The following is a 27,400-nucleotide window of genomic DNA, read 5'->3' as shown; positions in this document are numbered from 1 at the left end:
GAATTAGCATAGAAATATAATATTTTATTATATTTTCTTGGCCACAGAAATTGCATGCATTTATGTAGGTATGTCAATATTACTGGAACATGTCATTTAGATGAGCTGTAATTTTACTTAATATTCAGCCTACATGTAAACGTATATAACTTGAATTGAAGTAAAATTTGTCGGTTTGCTTATTTAGAGAAGCTGTAGTGTTTGATGTATACCTTACCTAAATGCCAATAATTTTTCCAAGCATTTCTTCAAACTATAGACATTGTTGTTGTTTTTTTAAAAAAGTGTAATAATAGGAGAAGACACTATATTTTTTCCCTTAGATTATTACAGAATTATCAGTTATTTTTTAAACAAAGAAATCACTAATGGATGGATATTGTATCTCAGTAAAGTTCTACTGAATCATTTTTTCTGACAGTATAAGGCCAAGGCCTTGGAAAAGAAGGTACTAATTATACTGGAGCTTTGTATTCTATAATTATTAAGATGGCTATTGTTTCAGATAGCTGGCTGATGTCTAAGCTTGGATAGGTAATCACAAATGAATTCTAGGACTATAAACTAGGGAATTACAAAAAAAAAAAAAAAATCCTGGGGAAACCCTTTTATGCTAGTCCTGAGAACTAATCTAGAATAATGGTAGGCATACTCAGTGTATTATATAAACTTGCAAATGTAATGTAGACAAGCCCATAATATAATATAGAAATTATAAATAAATTCACATATTTTACAGCATTGTCAAAGTAAATCAGTCTTCACAATGTTGTCTTCAAGATCTTCAATAACTGACGGTATGCACCTAAAAAAAAAAAAAAAAAGCCCTGCAGACAAGTATGTTTGGAAACAAAATATTGCTAAATCTTTTCCATAGCTGTTTGTCAAGATCTGTTTCCTTTTCTTACATTTATAATACAATAAATACCTAAAGGGTTACAAAAGACTTGTGATTTATTTACTATTTTGGATGAGTCATGATAAGCATTGGCAGTATAAAAATAAAAACATGAATATGGGTCTAGGAAAGATAAGAATGCATTTTTAATTAACTTCATTTAAAATGGGTTGAATGGGTTGACCCCCAGGGGTAGGAAAGTATTAGAAAAAGACTCGGGCTCACTTCCCATTCCAAGTACTTTGGATTATAAGAGGGAGAGAAGAGAAAACATAGCAAGATTTGCAAGATTTTAAAGTTTTTCTTCTATAAAGTATAGTTCCAATTTTCCTAATCTGGTCTGCTAGGTTAATATATCTATCACAAAGGTTTGCATTGGACCTCTGTGTGCTGTTATCTCTTGCTCACTACCAAAGAAGAATAGCTGAAAATGCTTGGGCCAGCAGAATTATGGAGTAGAATGGATACTTGGGTTTTCTTCATAAATGTAGTAAGTGATTGTGGCAATTTTTGTTGACAACTCTTCCTCATTGTAGTTGCTATTTTATACTTTATATCACTTCCTTAAATAGCAATGCTTTAAATAATGGAGGATTGTTTAGATGGAATATTTTTACCATATTTCAGCTTTTGTTATGAGAAGAATATCAATGAGAATAACAAATATTTACACTTTAGAGTAGGATTCCAACTTTTTAGAGCTGATGGGATTTTGAGCAATACTGTGTGCTGCCATTAGGGAAACACAATTTATTAGATGGCAAATGCCAGCTCCGCTAGTTGTCCTCCAGAAGAATATTGTTTTCTACCGTGCTTATTTTTGTCCTTCAGTATAGTACTAGAAATAAAGATGTAAAGAATAGAATAAGTTTCCATTTTTAAAAAATAAATAGGCTTGTAGAACAGGCAATCTAAAAAGTGGGGCCAAGAGTCAAACAGACACTACAAAGTAGGCCTTTTCAAACTTAGTGAGCCTCCAGATAGAATAGGGGATCCCTTTTTTGGGTGGTGATATATAGATGGCTCGATGATATTTAAGATTATCCTTTTGTGCAGGGGTCTCCAAATTTGGCAATTTTAAGACTTATGGACTTCACCTTCCAGAGGACTTGTGGATTTCAACTCCTAATGGCTGGCTGAGGAATTGAAGTTGAAGTCCACAAATCTTAAAGTTGCCAAGTTTGGAGACCCCTGCTTTTGTATATTAACAGTCTTTGGAAAAGCCTACATTATTTTTGTAGAATTCTTTGGCTTTGTAATCCCAATTGTGAGGTAAAAGTTAAGCTTATTGTGCATATTTACCTTTTTGAAGTACAGAGTAGGGCTTAGACAAAAAGGTAAACCATTATTTAGTGAGATAAGATTGAATATTTTGAAAAAGAGTCTTGAACTTGTGTAACTGTAAAAAGGTTTTGCAAAATCTCAATTTCTTAAGGAGATAGTGAGTAAGGGCCTCCCACAGTGTCAGGATAAAATGTTATTAACTTGTTTGTTCAAAAATAAAAAAAAGATAAAAAAATCAATACAATATATTAAAATCAGTCATATTATTAAAGAATGTGGGAAGCTTATGGCCTATAAGGCAATCCAATGGTATTTCCGTAGTTATAATTAATAGTTACATGTTCACTCAAAGATCTTAAGCAGATAGCATTCTGTGACGAATTTAATACAACCATTTCAATGAGAAAATGACAAAGAATGAATTCAAATAAAGGTGGGAGCCCAGAGGCATTTTGAAGAGTGTTTCACTTCATAGAGCATACAAAGCGTAAACTATACAGGTAAAAATAAAAAATAAAAATAATTACTGCCAATATTGAACAGGGTGTGATGGAAGCTGACTTACTTTCTGTTGGATAATTGGGGAAAGAGGAGAGTTGCTCACTGAAGGAGACATTTCTTGTTCTCCACCTCACTGAACCAGATGTGGGCCATTTTAACTTTTGCTAGGAGAATTGACAAATTAAGAAGGCAAAATAAAGCTCTCACTTGAGAATTTAGGAAATTATTGGCAACATATCAAAAGAAAAGTAACAATATTTTATTTAGGAAAGGAGGGAGAAAAAAAGATTCTTTAGCATGTTGTTCAATAATGAGTTATTTCTATTACTGTCTGATTTTCTTGGACAGTTGCATTTTTCAATATTGGTTAAGACCAGATATATTTGAACGTTAATTACAGATTATTTCAGTCTCTCAAGCTTAGTCTACTTCTTTCACATTCATCATCAAAAAAATAAAATATAGGAGTTGTGGTTGAAATATGTATGTGTACATGTAAGTAATATATAGCCTATCCTTTCCTATTTTTAAATAGAGAGGTTCATATCAGGATATTATTTGATGACTACTTCTATATATTTTTCCATTGGCAAGGATTGCTATTTTACAGGTGTTGACAGTAAAAAAGACACATTAAACAAGTTAGTTGTATTAACAGAAGCTTATATACATGCATGAGTTTCAGTCATAGCTTTTCCTGTGCCTTTGCCAGATTAGAATATCACACAGTAGTATCTGTAGTGTGGTTGTTGGTCCACCTCCTCATAAATCCACTTACATGATTAGTGCAGTCATAATAGTAATACAGATAGTAAATCTGGCATTAAAAATAAAAGATGCAAAGTCATAGGCCTACCCCATAACATGATTGGTTACTAAGCTCATCTACAGCTTATAAGCAAGCAGTGGTTAGAAAACCTATTTCAGTTTATGTTCAGAGACAATTTTGGGTTATTATATTTATTTGGGAGACTCCATAGTCAGGCGAGTGGAAGGTGGATTTGAGTTTTTATGAAAAACAGTTGAGCCAGGGATTAAAGAATGGTGGGAAAATATTCTTTTGAATTGTGTGTTAGAGTTTGCAGATTTCAAACTTATGTGCTTTGTGTAATTACTCTGAATTAATTATAGTTAATTCTGTGAGAATGGAAAGCATGAGATTGATTCGTGTGATACAGTGGCTAAGACACTAAGCTGAAGATTAGATATAGACATTTTTACGGGGGGTGTAGTGAGTTGAAATGTAGTCTTAAGTGACAAATATACTAAAAGGGCTTCAGGAAACCAAATCTTCCATTTTTCATGTTACAATAATTGTAATAATTCTGAATTAACTCTCAAAATTATATTTTCAGGACCTGGACATCCTCCTCTCCCCTAAAGTGAAGCACTTTACCTTATTTTTAAAGATTTAAAAAGTAAGTAGAAACTAGCGTGATTGGAAGCAAAACAATATCCTCCACTTTTGTTTTGCTTGCTTTATAGCCAAATACTGCACAGGAAAAAATAGACAAGAGAGTCAGGAGCCCCCAATGGCTTAATGATCAGAGAAAGAAACTTAAGAAGGACCCACCCTAATCGATCAGGCCGCTAAAAGTGACAGTGGGAGATTGTACTCTTAGACTTGCAAGAATCTGTTAATACTTCTATAGCCTTAAAGCAGAATTAGCTTATCTGGTCATGTTTGATTTATCTGGGAGGGCTGCCAACTGACTGGGAAGGTAAAAAATGGTAATCACATGACCCTATCATGCTGCAATCATTGTAAATACATGCTGGTTGCCAAATGCCCAAATTGCAATCATGTGACCAAGGACACTTTGATGGTCTTAAGTGTGAGGATCAGTTGTAAATTACTTTTTTTTTTTTTAGCATTGTTTAACTTTGAGTGGTTGCTAAGCAAATGGTAAGATGAAGGCTACCTGTACTTCAAAATTCTGCTATCGGTTTGTACTTTCCAGTTAGCTCAAATGGTGCATTATACTAGAAAAATTGTTGAATTAACGTAGCTCAGAACTGCTAACTTAAAGAATCTGGAACCGTTACTCCTGTGGAATTGAATTTTCCATGATGTTCACTCTAGTTTTGTCCACTATGATCAGATTATTACAGTATTTCTGCAGGTATAGGTAATCTTCTAAGGTGATGATGGCACCATCCAGTATTGGATTAAAAAAAACACTGTCAGTCTAATTATGGCATATGTGAAGTAAGAGGGGATGATGTCAAATATTGGGAAAAGGTCATCTCAGACTGCACTACCTTTCTTTCAAAAGATAACTCAACCGGGCAGAAGTTATGTACTTTTTTTCTAAATACTCTAGAATCTGCCAGAGGCAGGATATATGGCTTTATTGTAGAGTTTGTGGATAGTGTTGCTCAGATAGTTTAACTTTTTTTATTTGATTTTTCTTTCTGTAGCAGATAATTGAACAAGAATAATTTATTGAAGTTCTATCAAGAAAATACAATCTAATTTAGGATATATTTCGTTAATATACATGTGTTTTCCAAAGGTGATCATAATCAGCCAGTGATCTTTTATGGTTTTCTTTAGTTGAATAAATAGGAAAAAGATAATTAAAATTAAAGGGCTAGATAAGCAATTGTGCATCATTTATTTAATTAGAAAATGCAAATACATATTTCCATTTGGAAAATATTATTATTCATGTACCTTATAATTCTAATTTTCAAATTTGCCCAAGGCAAGATATTCAATATTTGATGATTGCAGAATGGCAAATCTAAATATTTTTAAGATATTTGAGGTTTCATGTCTTGTACTCCTCTAATCTTATTTGATTATTACAAGTATAGAATTGTAATTAGAACAAAAAAGGAATATAGCATTTTTGTCTATTTCCCAAATGCAGAAATAGGAAACCGTAATTTAATACAGCAATTGAATGGACATATAGGGCAGATAATCATACCATCATTTATTATGTAGAACAGCTATCATAGGAAAGTATTCCTCTATGCCAGAGGTCCCCAACCTTTTGAGCACCAGGGACCAGTTCTGCGAAGAGAAGTTTTTCTGCAGACTGGAGGGGGCATGGTTTCATGTACTGCTTGCCTCCTGCGGATGGGGCTTTGCTTGTTTGCGCAGACTGGTTTCTGGCATGCTGTGGCCTGGTGCTGGTCCACAGACCGGGGGTTGGGGATCCCTGTTCTATACCATCCCAAAGAAGAAATGAGACTTAATAAAACTAGACAGACAGACATGAGAGGGATAATATTAATACAATTAACATGTAACTAATGGTAATTTTTGTTGAATGTATTATTATTATTATTATTATTATTATTATTAATAATAATAATAATAATAATAATAATAATAATAAAGTTAGAAGGGACCTTGGAGGTCACTGAGTCCAACCCCCTGCTCAGGCACCCCTACACCATTTCGGACAAATGGCTGTCCAGTCTCTTCTTAAAAACGTCCAGTGTTGGAGCATTCACCGCTTCTGGAGGCAGGTTGTTCCACTGGTTAATTGTTCTAACTGTCAGGACGTTTCTCCTTAGTTCTAGGTTGCTTCTCTCATTGATTAGTTTCCACCCATTGCTTCTTGTCCTGCCTTCAGGTGCTTTGGAAAATAGCTTGACTCTCTCGTCTTTGTGGCAGCCCCTGAGATATTGGAACACTGCTATCATGTCCCCCCTCGTCCTTCTCTTTGTTAAACTAGACATACCCAATTCTAGCAGCCGTTCCTTATATGCTTTAGCCTCCAGTCCCCTAATCATCTTTGTTGCTCTTCTCTGTACTCTTTCTAGAGTCTCAACATCTTTTTTACATCGCGGTGACCAAAACTGGATGCATTATTCCAAGTGTGGCCTTACCAAGACATTATAAAATGGTATTAACACTTCACGTGATCTTGATTCTATCCCTCTGTTAATGCAGCCTAGCGTTGTGTTGGCCTTTTTGGCAGCTGCAGCACACTGCTGACTCATATTTAGGTGATTGTCCACTAGGACTCCGAGATCCCTTTCACGGTTAATACTATTGAGCAAGGTAGCCCCTATGCTATACCTGTACATTTGGTTTTTCTTGCCTAAATGTAGAACCTTACTTTTTTCATCATTGAAACAGCAATAATAACCACATGATTTGAATTTATGCTCTGCATTGACTTATCACTCAGAGGAGTAGTATTATGAAGATAAAGTGAGTACATGGATTTGAGTTCCTTGAAGGGAACGAGAGTGTGCAAAACTGATATATAGACAAATGAACATTCTATTTTCAGATTAAAAAATAGATTTAATATAACAGCATTAATGGAATATAGGATTTAGATTCTGTAACTTATCATACCTGTTTTCAGAAATTCCTATTCTCTATGCAGAAAACTGACACAATTTTTGAAATACATGGATTATTTTACTGTAGCAATACAACCATATGATGGTTAGGCTTTCCACCATCAGCTAATAGAAATCTATACACATTAAAACATATTTTTTACTTGTCTCGATCATATAATATTCTTATTTGGGTATAATTGTGTCATATCTTCCTCATTTCTTTTGCAAAGGTTATAGATGAATTAGACTGTACCATTTTGATTTTAATATAGTATATCACTGTCTTTATACCTTTCCTGTTTTTCCACTCTGCTATATGGGAAAAACATGTCACTTGCATTTTTTCATTTCTCCACAGAATCATTACTAATGTGTTTAGCAGGAAGATTTGTGGTGCAGTCAAAAGCCATTCTAGAGCCTCTATTACAAGGGTGTCAAACTCGCAATGTCATGTAACATATTGCAACTTTTTTTCCATTGCCGGCAATGGGGTGGGCGTGGTTTCGGCATGATGCATCCCGCCCGCAGGCCAGCAGTTTGACACCCCTGCTCTATTAGCTTGAGTTACTGTCCCTCTTTGCATGGGACTAGCTAATGCTAATATTATATTTTAATACTACTTGTTATGGTTTTATTGCTGTATCTTCATTTATTGTAAGTTAATGTGAGACAAAACTCTTAAGCTTTTTCAAATTTGTTTGAAAAATTTCAAATTCTATTTATACAAGGATGATGGCTTTCTACAGGATTCTTACTGCCTATCTGAATTATGCTGCTTCTCAAAGTGTAATTGAGGCATCCAGGCTATGGCATAATTGCTGTTGAATTCCATGTCATGCATGCAGAATATTTAGTGACTTCATAGTAACAGTATTCACCTCTTTGAAATGCTAATTTGTTTCTCCTCCCTACCCAATCTATCTGGATTTCAAATATTCAGAGTAAAAGTCTTCTTCTGCCTTTTCACCAGGAAGTTAATAATGTTATATTGTGTCTTAATAAAAATGACAAGTATTTATGTATGAAACATACAACATCCTGCATGCCAGGTTATAGTAAAAATGTCATGTATAGGTGAATATAATACAGATTTATCTAAACATTTAGGAGCACACAGTTTTGCAGGCAGTTGGATAAACTGGTAATGTGCAATGTTAGCCAGCTAGTTTTATGCTTTCAAAAAACAATGATTTTACAAGAAGACTCTTAGTGACATCAGTAGGATTTCCATAGAAGTCAACCACTGCAGATATAATTCAGTTTTATATCTATCAGAAAGAATTTGGGACGGTTTTTAGGTCTTTCTTGAAATGGGTTTGCTATTCACTATAGTTTATGAGGCGGATTTCTTTAAAAGAAAATATTTAAATACATATTATCGGTCTTTCTTATTAAGAGCTTTATAAACATTCATTTATGAATACAGAGCACTGAATCATCAAGCGTATGGGAAAAACCTATGAATAACCTACAAAGTGTGATTAAGAGCATCCAGCCGCAGCCAGAATTTTTGTTTTGTGTATAAATTACTACGGTGCTTAGTCTTAACACAGATCATATTTGATTGATTTGGCACACCATTTTTCAAATTCTGATGGTTGAATTCTGATACCTACAAAGATATAGAGAGGCATTAGTGTGTGTTTGCATTTATGCATAAGAAAACAAACACCTATATGTCTGCATTGGAGTGCATCCTGGCGTATTCATTTATCAAATAAACAAATTTATATGTCCATCCAACTCACAGGTGATTCTGGGCATCTCACAACATTAAAAAAAACACACATAAAAAACCATCCTTCTTTCCTATAGTGTACCCCCTGAGCTATCCTTGTACTAAACAGGAGGAAAAAAAAGTAAATGTAAAACATTGAGATGCAATAATACAAACCATAAATGTTTATAAATATTAATTTATAAAGTATTATTTTGTCAAGTAATATGATTTCATAAGATTGTTTCTTAACCAACATTTTCCCTCTGATATTTTTGCTCTGTTCCTGATTCTTTTTAGATATATTCTATTATTGTGTGTTGACACATTTGCCCTCATATTCCTCAGATACCAGACAATGATATTTCAAAATGCTAGAATGCATGTTCTGTACAAAAAACAATTTGCTATTTAGGTTTAAATTGGTTTCCTTGAATTTCAGTAGTTGGAATTATGCTTCATATTTGCGCTTCATATTGCAATAAATACCATTTACTTTGAGTGGTGCCATAGCTTTAGCATCAATCTGAAAAAGAGCTCAGTGCAATAAGTCAACAGTAAAGGTGATTGCTGGAAAAGATTTAGTCTTTATAGTTAGATTATCTTGTAAACCAGTGGCTTGGTAGTCTGGTTTGGGGATGAGAGGGGGGAACTGGGCCACATGAATGGCAGGCTGGCACGCATGTTTGCACACAGCCCTTGCATTAGTGGCAAGCCAGCACGCACTCACACGCAGCCCTTGCGTGAGTGACAGACTGGTGTGCATGCATGCGAGCCCACCGCTTACAGACGATGACCTGAGCACGCATGCTCCAGCTAGCCACTCACATGGCCAGTTCCAAATAGGCCATGGTCCAGTAGTGGGCCGCAGTCCAAAGGTTAGGGACCTCCTGTTGTAAACGTTTTTGAGGTGCACTTATTTCTATCCTTGCTTTCACAGAGATTTTTAGGATATGTATCTTCAGATCCACTCTATCATGAACTGAAGTGATTCAGTGAGAGCAAGTCCTAGTGGGACATTACATGTGGAAGGTGGGATTCACATCGACCAATTCTACAATATACAAAAAGTTCCAAGCCCAGCTTTGTGCACATATGTTATCCATGCATGTCAATTCATGGTTGACCATTGAAAGAATTGTAATTACAAATAAATAACTGCAAGTAATCCTCGACTTACAACCATTCATTTAGTGACCTTTCAAAGTTAGAATAGCACTGAAAAATGTGATGTATGATAAGTTTTTCACTACTTATGACTGTTGTAGCATCCTCATGGTCATATGATCGAAATTTGGACATTTGACAACTGGTTCATATTTATGATGGTTGCAGTGTCCTGGGGTCATGTGATCGCTTTTTGCAACCTTCTTATGAGCAAAGTCAATGGGGAAAGCAGATTCACTTAACAACCGGGTTATTAACTTAACAACTGCAGTGATTTACTTAACAACTGTGGCAATAAAGTTCGTAAAATGGGGCAAAACTTACTTAACAACTGTCTTGCTTAGCAACAGAAATTTTGGGCTCAATGTGGCCTTAAGTCAAAGTCTACCTGAAGTTCATACTTGATTTGTTTGAGTACCAGTTATAACAATTCTCTCTGAAGATACATGTCTCATTCTTTGAGCATATCTCCTGTAAAAGTAGGCAATAATATGTATATATGTCAAGCAACCGTCTATTGATTTGATTCATATCTGCCTTTCTACTCTAGCACTTCCTCAAAGCAGATAATATTTTAAAAACAAAAACATGATAAAAACATTAAAAACACCAATTAAAACTAATGTTAGCACTAACACTAAAACCATTTAATAAATTTAAAGGCTAGTAAAATTATGAGGTAGTACATGTCATATCTTGGGGAAATGCAGGAGATAACCCATTCTGTATGCCAGAAAGACAGGCCTCTGACAGCTAGACATTTTCAAGAGGGACTATATCTTTACAGCTAAACAGGTTTGAAGTAGAAAATGTGACCTTTTATATTGTAAAATCTTAATACTGCTTAGGGCTTAAAAATCAGTCCCAGCACAATAAATTGTGCTCAATATGCACTTTGCAACCAGTGCAGATCGTTTAATACAGCGTTTCTCAACGTTTGTGTGACGGCAACCCCCGTCACACGAACGTGCCGCGCATGCGCGGCGCCACCCCCTGAGGGGGGAAAATGGCGGATCGCATTGTTTAGCGACTCCCGTAAAATGGTCGATCGACCCCAAATGGGGTCGCGACCCATAGGTTGAGAACCGCTGGTTTAATACAATATAAACACCATCCCTGTAGTATTGCTGAATTTTACCCTGCTTGCAGCTTCCTTTCATTATCTGGTGATTGTTAGAGTATCGACAAGCCTTAGATTGTGCTTTGTATGTCTATGGCTTCTGAGTAGAAGCAGAACTATTTACTGTGCTAGGAATAATAAAAGCTATTGTGCTTTTATATTGTTTGTAACTGATACTGGATTCTTATTTCTGATACTGATACTGAAATGGATGTATATTTGGGGATCGAATTATTCCAATATGCTGCTATTCTGCTATTGTGTTTCAGGTAGTCTTCATTTAGTTACCACTGTTAAGATTGGCAACTTTGATGTTAAGTGAAGTGGGTGCTCAATAAAACCACAATTGTGCTTATAATCTTACTTCAGCTTTCCTTGGCTTTACAAATCTGAGAAGATCATAAATGTGAGGATTGGTTATAAGGTTATTCTTTTACTATCATATCTGCAAACAATTACTAATCAAGGACTATTTCTATTCTATTGTGAGCCATCTTGGGTGTGGTATGCAGGCTGTTATGTATGTTGATAGTGCTTTGTACTAATCATATTTTTTGAGGTAATGCAGTTCATGCAGTTTAAAAGAGTTGTAGCTGTAAGCATTGTCATCTTATTTGTAAAGAATAACTGTATTTGGCTTTGTGTGTTAGTTTTTCCTACTACAGTACAACAGAGCAGGGTCAGTATTTAGTACAAATTATGGAAAATAAATAATTACCAGTATTCCCATTCATTGCCTATATTTATGTGTGGAAGATAGTTATGTTTGGCTTAAGTGCCTGAAGTGAGGGTCAGAAAATCATCAGGACTTGATTGATAGCTCTGGCAGAAATTTTGGGAGATAATTACCCATTCCAGTAAGTGACAGGATGCTCTTCAATCTTTTATTTCTTTATTTTACTCTTGAAAGTGGATGTTTTCTTGAGTGTAAATTCTTAGTGAGGTACACAAAACAAGCTTTTGGTTTATATCATTTCAGAACACAAGCAAGACTTATTCAGTTGAGCCTGTTTCATATATAAAATCTCTTCAACATAAAATTGTATTTCTTTGGTGCTACAACCCAGACACAGATTTATTACATTTGTGAGAACTACTTCTTGTCTGTGGCCTTGTAATGTGTCTCCTGTGACATAAAGAAACCACTTCATGCACTTTAAATAATGCTAGTAGTTTCCCTAACAACAAAACATATGGGGGACTTTATTTAAATGTGAAACATTTGAGTTATTTGCAGTGTGCAAAGTTATGTTTTTCTTTTCTGCTTTTTCTTTTTGCATGGCAGAATTATTTTAGTGAGCTAATTGTAAAGGAATTTTTCCTCCTGTCAGAGGTGTTCATAACCTCTAATTTGCTTGCCACGCCTTTTGCAAAGAACAGCAAGTGCTCAAGCAGATGGCAAGAAGCCACAGAACTGTCAAGGCATTTACTGCAGAGGAATGTTGTGTGTTGCCTCCCATTTTGTATTGCAGTTGATGGAAATAAGGTCAAGTAAATAGGTTTTTGCAGATAGTGTATGCTGTTCTCTCTCTAGCTGTCCACTCAAGAAGTATTCTGCAAAACAGACTGATTTATCAGCAGGCTACAAAATCAAAATGGGAAATGTAATCTTTATATGAACAAGTGGAAGGGAAAGATATGGAGACTAAAGCTGTCAGAGTTGTTACCTTTCAGTTTGTTAATTATAGGATTCAGTTTACTTCCTGTTGGTTGGTAATAAGGAATAACACCTTTAGGTTTATTTCTTGCCTGATCCAGCATCATTTTTGAAGAATTTTCCTTTTTTTCCAGCAGTAGTGATGAGTACATACACGTATTGATCCCAAATTATTAAAAAGGTGTATCAGGTGTTTCTAACCTTGTTTCTCAAAGAAATGTTTAATGTGGGGAAAAATAAGAGTACTAATTAGTGTCTCATTAAATACTTCTAGTCAAGTATGCTAATTTTCTTGCAAGAATAATGTAATCAATAAATAAAAATATAGTCCATTAAATAGTGAATGCAACCTGGAACAGCAGAAAAAGGAATCAGATTTCTGTACATCTTCCATCAACATAGATACCCACACAATTTTATTGAGGAGTCTGTTGTAGTCAACCCATTACAGCACAACCAACACAGGCTATGAAAAGGGTAACACAAAGACACCTCAGAAACAACCAATTGTACACAAACCAATTAGAGTCCTCCAAAATATCTTAAATACACCAAAACAAAAAACAAAACCCAATAGCCCAGGGGTGTCAAACTCGCAACGTCATGTGACATGTCGCGACATATCGTGATCTTTTTTTCCATTACCGTCAATGGGGTGGGCGTAGTTTTGGCAGGACGCATCCAGCCCGCAAGCTGGCAGTTTGATACCCCTGCAATAGCTGAAGAAAAAAAAAACTCAGGACTCATCTACAAGGACTGTAACAGGTACTCTGTAGGACAGACAGGCAGAAGGCTATCAGAGTACATCCATAAACATCAACTAGCAGTCACAAAAATCCTTACTCTCACAATACATGGACAAACTCAAACAGAATTTCAACTTGGAAACAGTGAGCATCTTAGAACAAGTCAGATCCAAAAATTCCTGGAAGCTTGGCACTTAGACAAATGGGCTATCAATAGGCACACAGAAATAAACCATGCTTATATACCATTTAAAAGAGACAACAAAAGCTTAAAAAAAAAAAGAACAGAACAACCCAGATAGATATTAACGCCAGACATACAACAAAGCAGAAAACAATACACTAATCAAGGAATTACCAAGGAGATTATACCCCCACCAAAACTGGCAGGGCAAGTTACTGTATATAAACAGGAAGAAAACCCCATGCTCACTTGCACTGATTATGTTACCTAATTGGGTAATGAAACATCTGCAGACAACCAACAAAGCTCAGAAAGCACCAAGGACTCCATAGTGAATGCAGACTCTAACTGTACAGCTTTATTGTACTTCATATAATTATTGGGATTAAAGTAGACAGTTTATGTATTGGCATACCAAATTTGACTTCAGTTCCAGACCATGCAATAAAGTGCATATTGCAGTTAAGCAAGCCACACAAACTTTTTGGTTTTCCAGTACCTACAAAAGTTATGTTTACACTATACTGTAGCTATTAAGTATGCAGTAGCATTATGTCTAAAAAAATGTACATACCTTCATTTAGAATACTTTTATTTTTGAAAACCTGCTGATCATTATCTGAGCCTTTAGTGAGTCATAACCTTTTTGCTGGTGGAGGGTCTTGTAAAAAATGCAAAACTGTGAAGTGCAATTAAATGAAGCACAATAAAATGAGGTATGCCTGTAATTTAGATTTATACTCTTTAAATGTTTGCTCTTTAGCTTATTTGACAAGTAGCAAACCTGTCCACTTGATTGATTGCTAGTATACAATGCTAATCTAATGCTAATTTTCTGCAGTTAAGATTTATTTCCTTAAGTATATGGGCTGCTGACATTCTGTAAAGTAAGACTAGAAGTCTGTGATCTTTCAGACTCGGTGTTCCTTCAGATTTTGCTTGAAATATAGCTCATTATTTTATTTGATTGGGATCCTTGGAGTTAACGATGCAGAACAGCAGAAAGCCACAGATTCTCCATTTCAAAGATGAACATGGATTTTGATAAACAGCTTGAAAATTGTGACCCCCTTTAGGATATCGTATCCTGGGAAGCAGGAATAAGCATAATCCTTATCCTGTTCCTATGATTACTATATAAAATAGGTTTTTGAACATTCAAGTAAACTATCGCACTGTGGAACATCAAGTGGACAAAGTGCTCCACGGAAGAAGTAGTCTAGTCCGGAAAGATCCTTAAGAAAGTCTTTTAGGCATTTTAAATGTTAAACGAATAGAGAGACTACCAGTAGTCCTCGACTTACAATGGTTCATTTAGTGATCATTTGAAGTTACAATGGCACTGAAAAAAGTGATTTATGATCATTTTTCTCACAACTATTGCAACATCTTCATGGTCACGTGACCAAAATATTTATGATGGTTGCAGTGTTCTGGAGTCATGTGATCATCTTTTACAATCTTCTGACAAACTCTATGGCAGTGGTGGCGAACCTATGGCAAGGGTGCCAGAGGCGGCACTCAGAGCCCTCTCTGTGGGCACGTGCGCTGTTGCCCCAGTCCTAGGCCTTCAGCTGGGTTTTATAAAACCTTTTCACTTTAGACCTCCACTGCCATGTGCAAAAAAAAAAAAAAAAAAGGTTCAATCAGTCAATTTCAACTTCTTGCGGGAAAAAAAAAGATCTTGCAAAGTTGGAATTAATTGATTGAACTTTTTAGTCCCACCCAGTCTGCCGTTACCACTGCAGCCACACCCACCCAATGGGCCACATACCAATTGCCACACCCAGCCAATAGACCACACCCACCTAGCACCCGATGATGCATAAGTGGGTTTTGGGTTGCAGTTTGGCTACTCGGTCTCTAAAAGGTTCGCAGTTGTAAAATGGGGCAAAGTTCACTTAAATGTTTCACTTAACAAGAGAAATTTTAGGCTCAGCTATGATCTTAAGTCAAGGACTTACTTGTAATCCTTAGTGGTGGTGCAGTGGTTAGAATGCAGTATTGCAGGCTTATTTTGCTGACTGCCAGGAGTTCGATCCTGACTGACTCAAGTTTGACTCCGCCTTCCATCCTTCCGAGTTTGGTAAAATGAGGACTCAGATTGTTGGGGACAGTATGCTGACTCTGTAAACTGCTTAGAAAGGGCTGTAAAGTACTGTGAAGTGGTGGGAGAGATCTACCACCATGGTTCTTTATTTGTGAGTTGCTGCATCATCTGTTGGTTGGGAGTCAGGCACCATCAGTATGTCCTAGCTTAGTCCCTGAGGGCTGCTTAGGTCTGGATGGAGAAGAACATACTGAAGCCCAATCCTGACAAGGCCCAGTGTCTGTGTTTATTTGATCACACCGATTCCCAGCTTATTCCATCATTAGCCCTCAGTAGAGTTGCACTTTCCCATTCAAGATTGGCATACAATCGGGGATTCTGTCAGCCCCACCAGATAGATTAGACTCCATAGGAAATAATAAGAGAATTTTGCAAGTCTGCTTCTCCCCTTATACCATTAAAACAGGGAAGCATCTGCCTGATTTTCTGCTTTTTCCTTACAAACAGTTCTTGCATATTTCTATAAAGGTCGTCTCCCTTAAATCTCTAGGTCTTCTTGCCCTCTTGCCACCTGCTTGAGGAGCAGGTGGCAGATGTACTAAAGAGGGCCTTTGCACAGGTACATCTGGTATGTACTTTCAGGTAATCTCTTAGGTCATGGTCACCCCACAATTAGATTACTGTTACACATTTTATGTGGGGCTGCCTTTGAAGACCTAGGCTGGTCCAGAATACAGTGACATAGCTCATTGTTATGCTCAGGGATTTTCAACCAGTGGTACGGGTACCACCTGGGGTACATTGGCACCTGGCAGATGGTATGCAACCATCCTAGAAAAGTGGTAGCGGAGGAGGGGAATGAGCTGAACTGGTGGCAGCATAGCACAAGCCTGAGTGAGAGATGGCTGGAGCTGCAGGGCTGTCAGGGCTCAGTGGAAGCGCCAGGATCAGTGCCGCTTTCCAGCTGATTGGCGCTTCTTTGGGGCTGTCAGGGCTTAGTGGAAGTGCCAGGATCAGCGCCAGGGTCCAGCTGGAGCTCGGTGCTGATCCTGGTGCTTCTGCTGAGCCCTGAAGAAGCACCAGTCAGCTGAAATGTTGCAGCATCTCCAGGGTCTTGTGATTTACATTCAGATGTTTGGCAACTGATTCATATTTATGACGGTCACAGTATCCCAGGGTCATGTGAAGTGACCAAAACCTGCTGTAACCACCCAGCAGATGGGGGGGGGAATAAAAACCAAACACCTCCCACCCCACCCCTGCTGCCAATCCTCAACAGAAATACGCACAACAATGAAAACCTTGGACAGGAGGAAGAGCACCGCCAGGCGGGCAGGCAGGTGTCTTGCTTGGCTGTGGCTTGGGGGGCACTTTTTTCAGTGCCATTGTAACCTCAAACAGTCACTAAGCGAACTGTTGTAAATCGAGGACTACCTGTACTTTATCACTTTTTTCCTCTTTTTTTTTGGTCATCAAGTTTTTGACTGCTTGCTAGGCGATTGGTGGTACTCGGATGTTGCCATATCCTAAAAGTGGTACAATGGGTGAAAAGGTTGAAAAGCCCTGAGTTAGTCAATTCTTAAAAACATGGTTGTTCTCCAAGGCTCTGGGATAGGGTGATTTAAAGGGCTGAAATGAAAGGGGAGGGGAATTGTTTGTTATGTCTGCTGAATGATCTGTTTGAATGGTTTTATGCTCAACCAGTGTTATATCAAATTTGGCATGTTGTTTTTCTGTTTTATTTGTAAGTTGCTGAGTTGTCAAGATGTTGGGTAGCCTCTAAATTTGGAAATTAAATTGAATTAAATTAAACACAATTTTTAGTTGAAAATCAGTTCAGTTGCAAAGGCAAGTTTCTTTTTTTTTTTTAATGAGCATTGTATAATTCAGTGCATTATGTAACATTTGAGAGCTGAAACACATTGTTCCAATGTTCCTGCAGCTCTTCATTGGGTTAAAATACTGTCCACATAGCATCAGCTTAGAAAAACTACTCAATTAACCTTTATATTAATATTTAAATCAAGGATTCATTATTAAATATAGTTATTTGTAAATCCTACTAAAATCAAGATAGCATGTTTAAGTGCATTTTACCTTATGTATGAATTAAAGACTCAAATCAAATATAGGTGGTCCTCGTTAGGGACATTTAACATTCATTCAAAGTTTGGTGGTATAAAATGATTAGCTTTGTGAACAATCTCCATATTTATAACCATTGTAATGTTCTGCAGTCATGTGACCACCATTTGTATGCTTCACAACTGGCTTGCAACAAGCAGACTTAATAGAGAAGTTGGAAGTAAACTCATGATCATGTGATATTTCACAATTGCAATAATTTGCTTAACAACCAAAGGGAAGTGAGGTTGCAATTGCAATCACTTGATATTTTGTTTAACAACCACTGTGCTTAGGGACAGAATTGTTAGTTCCAATTGTGGTTGCTGAATGAGGGCTACCGGTATACACTTTATAGCAAATGTGTACTATTTTTTTAAAAAATGGAATAAATTGTTAGACTACAAATAATGTTGTATAAATACGTAAGTATGTTTAATACATCCTATTTATGCAACTATGGATTGTCAATTTTAATCTAACAAATAATGCAATATTTAGCAGCTGGAAAGCATAAAGCTTTAATTGATACATCTGGTGGAGATAGCAAGGTTTTCTGGTATCTAATATATTAACAACATAAAAATAGAAATATCTTAAAACAGCACATAGACCTGCACTCTTTTTTCCTTCCTTGGCCTGTCCTTCTAGCTGATGAATAGAGAGGGGTCCCTCATACTGTTCTTTGTTCATGTTTTGACAGGTTTTATTTTTATTGCAAGGAAAAAAATTGTACAGCATGTCATTTAGTTGGACACTAAGCTGTTTACTAATTATACTAAACTTCTATAATTAGAATTCTTACATTGGGAAAATATCTGAGGAGAAGCTAATACTGCCTTTTTCTCAGTATCTGAACTCATATGTACTCCAAATCTTCTCATTTATTTATCTAGCTAGAATTTACTGTTCCTTTCATCTATTAGAATAGTGTTATCAGCATAGGGTAGGTTTTTTACTCCAATTTTCAAACCATATTAATCTTCCTTTAATTCAACACCTCTCAATATATTCAACATATAAGTTGAACAAGGGACAAAGTACGCCATATCTCAATCCTTTGCCAACCTGAAACCAATTTATTTCATCATGTTCTGTATGTCTTGTATGGGTTTCACATAAGGACAGTAAGATGTTCTAGGGATTGCTAAGTATGTTCCACAGCTTGACATGGTTTGTATAAGTGAAGAAAGGCTGGGAATGGGAAAAACATAACCCAAGTGATTTGTGACCTTCCATTCCAGCTTCCCCATTGACTTTACTTGTGAAGCCGGCAGGAAACCAGAAGCTTGTGAAAATCGCAAATGGAAATAATGTGACCGCAGGACATTGCAACTGGTCATAAGTGCAAGATAGATGCTGAGTGCTCAAATTTTGTTCATATGACCAGAAGAGTATTGCAATAGCGGTAACCTTGGAGAGTAGTTGTAATTCCATTCATTCAGCTCCATCCTCCTTAATTCAAGGATTACCTGTGGTAACTCCTTGTTGTGAATCAAAATCTGTTGCTGAGGTTTTCATGTGATTGTTTTTTGAGGGAGCCTAAAACTGCTGACTGTGCAGCATTTGTACCTCAGGGTTTTGAACTGGAGTTTATGAGTAGAAGACATACACTCATTTGTGCAAGTATAACATTAGTTCCTTCCACCTTATGCCTTTGAAGTATAGGTACTCCAGATTACTAAGTAATGTGATCATCACTGATTATTTTTTAACTTTTCTCTTTGAAAGAGCAGAAATAGTTCAGTTATTACAGTGTTGCAGCATGTGTGTTTGTTTTATCTCATTCTTGCTTCTGAGGAGCTTTGGTGTAAAAAAATTCAGTTAACATTTGGCACAGAACAGAGAAATACTTTGCTAGAGAAATTTTTCATGGATTTTTTTTTTAATAGTACGAGGATCTGGATGATAAGTTATCTTGAGGTTCCTTCTGACTCATTTGCTCTGTCTCGGAAAGGAAGCATGAGAGTTGGCCTTTTCATCATCTGACTAAATATGAAACAGTAATTCTCTCCCCCATCTTCCCCCTGCCCACATTGCAATATATTTGGGTTGTTATATGCTTTAGAGACCAGTGTAACTATTGTATATTAATTTAAGAGAATCCATAATATTATCAAACAGCTTTTTGATTTATGTATCCTTTGAGGACCCATGATATTCAGAGATGTACATTCAGTAGTAGCAGATAGCTTGAAAGGAAATAATGGTTATGTAAAATTTATTGTATAGCAATTTCACAGTCTTTTTGGCTCGGATCTGTGTAAAACTGTAAATGTACGCACCTTTAGAAAACATTGTTTTAAGAGTGTGCTCTTTTTAGTACAGGGATAGACAACTAATTTGACATTACTTTACTCATGAAAAGCACATCAGAAGCAAAAATAATCCTGATATATGTTTTGCTGCTGTTTTTATGTATGTGTTAAATTCCTATATTGCTTTTACTAAAAAAAAAAAAAATCATTGGAATGTACAAATTGCATCCTCTTACCATTTTTCAACACATGAGTTAGATTGAACTAGGCGAGAATAATTGGTCTATAGTTACCCAGTGTACATCCTTGGCTGAAGGTTTACTTGAACAAGTCACCTCACCAGTCTAGCACATTTATCACAGCATTACAACTAGTCCTCGAGTTACAATAATAATTGGGACCAGAATTTCTGTTGCTAAGTGCTGATGTCATTTAGTAAAACGTCACATGACAACTTCACTTAGTGATGTCAATCCTGGCAGTCCCCATTGCCATCATTAACTGAATCCCACTGATCACTGAGTAAGGATCCATATCCGGCTTGATCCCTCCAGCCCCAAGCCTCAATAAGTAAGGGATTGCCTCCTCTGCCTCCTCTTCAACTCCATCACCTAATCTCCCCCAATCCCTGCCCTTCCTGACCCTCTGCATTTCATCATCTCTGTCAGCCCTGTGTTCTGCTCATCCTGTTTGGTCCTGCTGTCCCCAGCTAACCTTCACTGTTGTCTTCCTCCCACTGTTGACAAAGCATACCTGGCCAGGCCATTTGTGTGGCAAGTGCTGCCCTCCCAGGCCTTCTTCCTGAGGCCGCTTATAGCCTTGTGTAGAAAATTGTGTATGGTTTCCTCATGAGGCTTTGGAAGGCTTCAATCCCTCATGAGAAACCTCATGGAAAGGCTGCACCTGAATGTGCCTTGTCCAAATTGCATGTGGGCTTTCTCGTGAGGTTTTGATGCCTTCCAAAGCCTTGCGAGATAGTTGCATGCAACTTGGAGCAGAAAAAGGCTGGTGTGTGACTAGCAGCTCCCTCACTAAGGGCCAGGAGAGGCATGCCTCATCAGCAGTGGAAGGAAGATGGCAAAGGTCCTTTGGGAGGGGCAAGATCAGCAGAGGTAGTAGAGTGCAGGGCAGCCAAGACGGCAGAGATGAGGGAGAGAAAGGCATATGGGAGGACGAACGCTCTCTGCAGTTGTATTGGCAGGCTGCCAAGTGCCCAAATTTTAGTTATATCTGCATGGGTGCTGCAATGGCTGCAATTTCAGAGAATGGGTGCAATTACCATTAATTCAATGCTCCCATAACTTTGAACAGTCACCCAATTGTCTAAACACTTCATATAGGGTAATCCTCAATTTACAACCCCATTCAAAGTCATGAGGGAGTTCCCCAGGATACTTACAACCCAGATTCAAAGTTCAGATGGCTGCCCCCATCCTCTTGGTCACATTTCAGGCATGATTTATGACTTTTTTTGCCCCAAACTGGCGTTTACTTACCGCTTGATGACTGGCATGATTTATGACTTCAGGCTCAGTTATAGTCATAAGTTGAGGACTACCTGTACCCTTAAACTTGGTTCATGGCTAGGGCAGCTTTTTCATGATTGTGCAAATCTCTCATTTTATGAAGTTAAAAGGACAATATGTCCGTTATATTAATATATCTTCAAAGACCCCAATATTGCATTAACTATTTTTGAATCTCTGTATTAAAAAGGTGCAGTTTATTAAAGTGCAGTGTGCTAAATGGCAAGGTGTTTCTTTACTTCTATTTGGTTTTTTAATTGCTTGATTTGAAACCAGACATGAAGAACCACATTAAGAGATTATTCTGTAGGTAGCTCTGAAATTAAGTAGTCTTGACTAAGAGTGAAAAGAGAGAAATCCCTAAACATGACAAATATATAATTGGAGTAATGGACTAATACTCTGTTTTAGACTTCCATTGCAACCAAAGTTAGTAATAGTCACCATGTTCTGGTGAATAATTATTGTAAAGTGAGTAAATCATATTCTTTTGAAATCCTATAGAAACTGTTCTTAGAAATTAGCTCATAATTTTGTAAAAACCTTGTCGTATTTTAAAGAGCTCTCATGGGCACAGAGGAGAGCTATTTTGTTGCAAGTTTGCATTTGTTCAAGTAAGTATGAATTCCTAATCGATTGTCCTGCTTTAGCATAATATTTTGAAGAGCCGACCGAAATCTGTACTAATACTCCTTAGTATGCCCTTATGATGGATGGTGAAAAACATTGTAAATGGGCACGTCATAAAATGTGTTAGCATATGTTACAGCTGCTTCAAAGGCTGTTTCTACATTTCTGCCTTTTAGTGTGTTTAGACAGTCACTGATTTCACTGGCTTTTCTACTCGACAGATATCTGAACAGCCTTTAGAGCAGGGGTGTCAAACTGCCAGCCCGTGGGCCGGACACATCATGGGGAAGCCATGCCTACCCCATTGCCGGCAATGGAAAAACAGTCCCGATACGTCACGCGACGTCCTGTGACGTCACGAATTTGACATGTCTGCTTTAGAGTAACCATATTAGCTTTAAAATAGCTTTAATACTTTGAAGAGAGATATGTTACTTGTTTTAATATTTGTTAAATGTTCCTTTTGGATGCTTTGCATAGCCCTAGCTGCTGCTTGGTTTCGTTATGTATTTATACACTGTTTGGATGTATAGGTAATTATGGTAGAATAAAATAATAACACCAGAGTGTAATGCCATAAACATGAATTGACAAGTACCATTGAATAAAATGAGATTTATTTCCAAGGATAGGATAGTGCTTTATGCAAGGTCACTGGTAAATTCATGTAAAGCTGAGCTATGAACTAGGGCAGGGGTAGGCAATCTTGGCTCTTTTATGACTCGTGAACTTCAACTCTCAGAATTCCTGAGCCAGCCATGCTGCTCAGGAATTCTGGATGTTGAAGTCCACGAGTCATAAAGAGCCAAGGTTGCCTACCCCTGAACTAGGACATGCAATCCATACCTCATACCAAATACTTCCACACTAAATAAATCTGCTGCTGTAAAATCCAGTTAATTAACTGCTTCTGTAGTGGAAAGAGGGCAGTTTTCCATCCCTCTGCAGGCCCTTCTCCTAAAAACTACTCTGGAGGATGGTAGAGTCCTCTGGGACAGACCTGGGGACTTTTGTAGATCAAACTCAACCATTTATTATCATTCTGATAATTTGAACAGGTGCAAGATTCGTGAATGGAATACAAAACTAAAAGAAACTGTAATAGTTGATTATAACCTTTTGAAGGGCATGCCATATGAATTCCTTTCTCATTATTTTTTGTGAGTTTGGGATGATGAATTGTTAATATGCAATCTATTAATTAAATGTTGTGTGTGGCATACACATGTATACTGCATATGTCAAGAATGGGCAACTTACAGATCGTAAATATTGTTTTTATTTTGCATCTGAAGCCCCCTTGTAATTTAGCTAACTGGCAGTGTGACTTCTTGCCATAATGAGAAAGGAAACATATTGAAAAAAAGTTTTAAGATTTAAAAGATAACATATAGGTAACCAGTTGCCAAATGCCCAAACTACATTCATGTGACCCTGGGGAGGGAGTCATTTTATGACAATTAGAAGTACTTTATGGGCCAAATGAGATCTTTGGCCTTCCTCTTTCTCTCATCCCATTCACTTTTTCTTCACATATGTGTTTTGCAATTCAGTCCTCATTTGTATGTCCCCAAATTATCTCAGTGTATTTCTTTCGTATTGCTTACTTACTTTGTTTGATTTGTTTTCATTCTTTACCTATTAGTTCTTGACCTTCTGACCTTTCTTTGCTACTCTGCAAACTTTTTCATGAAGCCATTTTTGTGTCATTCAACTTATTTCTTTGTTTCTCCTGACATACTCATTATTTCCATGTAATATTGGGTGCGCAGAAGCATGTTCTCAGACACAGCCATATTTCTTTTTTTTTGAGAAGCACTTATTTCTCATAATGGATTCTGTAATACCCACCACTTTCTGCCAGTTTTTGCACAGCTTAAAATTTCTTCATTTCCCCATTTTAACAAATTTGCTTACTACTTCCTTTGATTTTTACTTTTTATGTATAACTTGCAATAATTCACCCCACTTTTCCTTTGAAATGCAACCACCTTGTTCTTTAGCATGTCAGCTTTCAAATTCATGCTTCTCATTGTATTACGTACTCTAACATTTGCAAATTGTCCAGCTTCTTAATCAACAGCACTGCTGCTTACTGAGATGCACATACATTTGTATCAATAATCAATATACCTTTAATATCATAGTATTTATTCCTTATACATTTATCCTTAAATACATCAAATCACTAAGGAAACATAACACCTCCTTGTCTTTACTCTGTGTTCAGTGTTGCAACCATTCTCTTAAGTATTTCTTTTATTCTCGTGCATGTTGTACTGTGATATTGATAGAGGAGAATATTTGTGAAGGAGTGCCTGACCACTCAATATAGCACCACGAACGCAAACTGTGGAAACACTACCATACATCAAACATTTTTTAGAAACCACCAACAGACTACTACAATCACATGGCATCAACAATGCATACAAACTAATTAAAGCTATCCAAACCAAAAGACCCAACAATTGCTGAAGAAGAAAGAGGTCAAATTTCTCTTTCATACTTCCTTATATTTATTTTCTGTTTTTCATTCATTGAACTTAAACCATGTTCATGTATGTTCCTTGTTTTCTGTTTTATTCAAGGTTTCCTTAACCTACTAGCCTTGGAAATAATTGGGACTTCACTTCCTAGATGCATTGTTGGCAAGAGTAACAATAGCAACATGTCTAGAGAATGCTAGGCAGAGAGAAGGCATTTTTAGCTTTCCAGTGGATGAGGCTAATAAGCTGAGTTAGTTACTGGCCCACCTTCACCTGTGGTCTTTTGGCTGAGTGGGGATTGCACTCTGAGTCTAACATATTATTCGTCACTTTATCACCCTGATATATGGAATCTCTGGTTGTAATCCTTTGTTGTAAAAAGGATGTGATGATGAGATTCTTTGGGGCTCTTAAGTTTTATGACAGCAACCTCAAAACATAAAATTACTCTTTTACATTTTCATTGTTCGTGCACATCTCAAAAAACACTGCTTTTGATGTGGAACAAGAAAAGATGAGTAGAAGCTGCTTTATCATGAGCTGGAGATGGGTTGAAGGCAATATCACATGTTCCTTTAAGAAACCATTAGTGCAGGACATGGGGATGAAGTCTTGCAGTATTCAGTTGTAGTCTTCAGCTCTAACTTCCTTCCTGTTGTGCCTATTCATTACATGAAGGATATTTAGGCTTCTCTATCTGTAGCTGCCCTCTCTTTGTTATGCACCACATTTATTTGCTTTTTTTTGAGCTAACCAGCTAAGAAATAGCTGTACCAGGGATGGAGGAATTGAGAGGAGCTGAATCAAAAGGGTTATGTTAATAAATATTTTTTTAAAAAATCACAGAAAGGTAAAAAAAAGATTATTTTTATTCTTCTGAAAAGTCACAAGAAAATAAAGATTTAGGCATTTTCTACAGCAGTGGGTAAAACAATTTCAGGTTTTAGCAACACGTATGACATCTTGCCAAAATACCCTAGTGTACTCAAGGGCACATATTTTTGCAACATATACTGTTCACAGAAGACAGATTGATGTTAATTAGAAGTGGGTGGCATGCTAGTATAAAAATAAATTTCTTTTCTACAATGTTTTACTAGTAAAAATAGAATTGCAATACGGTGATCAGTGTATATGTGTGAACAAGTGGTGTACTTTTTCTATTTTATAATAATATTAGGAATTTGCATAATTTATTTAGCAATATAGGCATCAAATTCCGAGCTCTCTTGTGAACATCTTACTATAATTATGTCAAATTTGATTCTATTTTCCTGGAGTACATATATATTTTGTTTAAAAGATATTGAGAATCCAATAGGTGTCAAGAAAACTATTCTGGTTATAATCCTAAATGTTCTTATTTCAGAGAAAGCCTAATTGAACATAATTGGATTTCTGAGTAGAAGATGGATAGGATTGTGCTGAAGGTTTTTTCAATTTACTATTATAAGAAATTAAGGAGAGTTCAATACATTTAACAGCTAAAAAGAGATTTCTTAAAGCTCAAAGTCATCTTTATTATCCTTAGAAAATAAAAGATGATAAATTACTTAATCTGCAAAATAAAATACAGAAAGGGATAAGCTGATATTTTAACAAAGGAAAAGAATGATAGTGCCAGTGAAAGTAAGTGACATGTGATTGCTCAGCTGTTTTGTCCTTTGTCTGTCCCATCCCATAGTTTCCCAAAGTCTCAATGCTGCCACTTCTCACCTTTCTAATATATTCTCATGGAATTTGGGTAAGAAATTTCAAAAGGCCCATGGACTGTATCCTTCTCCTTCATATTATAATCATTTCTTCATTGTTGGCATTACAGAAGTACTTGTGTCTCACATTTTCAGCTCATTGGCTTACATCCTAACTCATGATAATAAGGCAAAAGCAAACATTATTGATTGCTTGATTTCTTTTGTAGTCTTTTGTCTGAATTATCTGCAGCAAGGTGCCTGCAAGTTTTCTTTGTCAGCAGCATCTGTCTTAAAGAACTCTACCTCCGTAGTCTTCTAAATATTAAGGTATACTAATTGAAGAGTCTCACCTTCTCTTTGAATAAATATTCTAAATATATTTTTTGTGAAACTGATAGATTCCAGTTGAATTTGAGAATTTAATGTAACAATTCAGTTTAACCTTTGAATGCAAATATTGAAGAATAGCCTGTAATGGAGAAACATCAAAATTCTTAAAACTGCTTCCTTTTGGGGGGGGGCAAATGGAACAGAAAATAACAAGAATGGTAGATTGTTTATAGGTTTTATCTGATTAATTTCAGCAGGTTACCTATGAAGCACTTTTTTAAAAAATTGCCCCTATGTATCATCAAAGACAGAGATGGTAGGGTTGAAGAGAAAACTGACAGCAACCTTCAAATTGCCCAACAGGGAGCTGATAGAGAAATCATTCTGAATCAGTGCAAAAACCAATAATTTTAATTCATTTTAAAAATAAAAATTATTTTTTAAAAGTTAAGTTTTCCCTTCAAATTAAAGATTTTATCATGTTCTGACAATCTGCTTTTCTGGGCCGGCATACTTGTTGGCATAGTTCATTCTTATTCTAGCTTATTCTAGAATGATCTGATATGAGTAGCTTATGTAGCAGTTAAACACTTTGTGTTTATTATCACTGCTTTATATATAATACACTATGATGTAAAGCAGACATGTTAAACTTGTGGCGTCATGTGACGTTGTGCAACATATTGGAGCTTTTTCCCCATTGCTGGCAAC

General features: G+C 36.5%; 1 protein-coding gene across 8 annotated transcripts in view; it reads left to right on the top strand.

The window, feature by feature from the left end:
- ATXN1 (ataxin 1) overlaps nt 1-27,400 on the top strand; it is a 349,242-nt gene that overhangs the window by 225,489 nt on the left and 96,353 nt on the right. The window contains exon 5 of one of the 8 annotated variants that reach the window (XM_039348799.1): nt 4,039-4,101. The exons of the other annotated variants lie outside the window; for them this stretch is intronic. The gene's annotated coding sequence lies outside the window, so the exon portion shown is untranslated. The remainder of the gene's footprint in view (nt 1-4,038; nt 4,102-27,400) is intronic. 8 annotated transcript variants of the gene reach the window in all.

Source organism: Crotalus tigris, unplaced genomic scaffold (genome assembly GCF_016545835.1).
Source record: "Crotalus tigris isolate CLP2741 ecotype Arizona unplaced genomic scaffold, ASM1654583v1 scf7180000017564.2150845, whole genome shotgun sequence".
NCBI classification, from domain to species: domain Eukaryota; kingdom Metazoa; phylum Chordata; class Lepidosauria; order Squamata; family Viperidae; genus Crotalus; species Crotalus tigris.
This window is presented reverse-complemented; position numbering and strand designations above follow the sequence as displayed.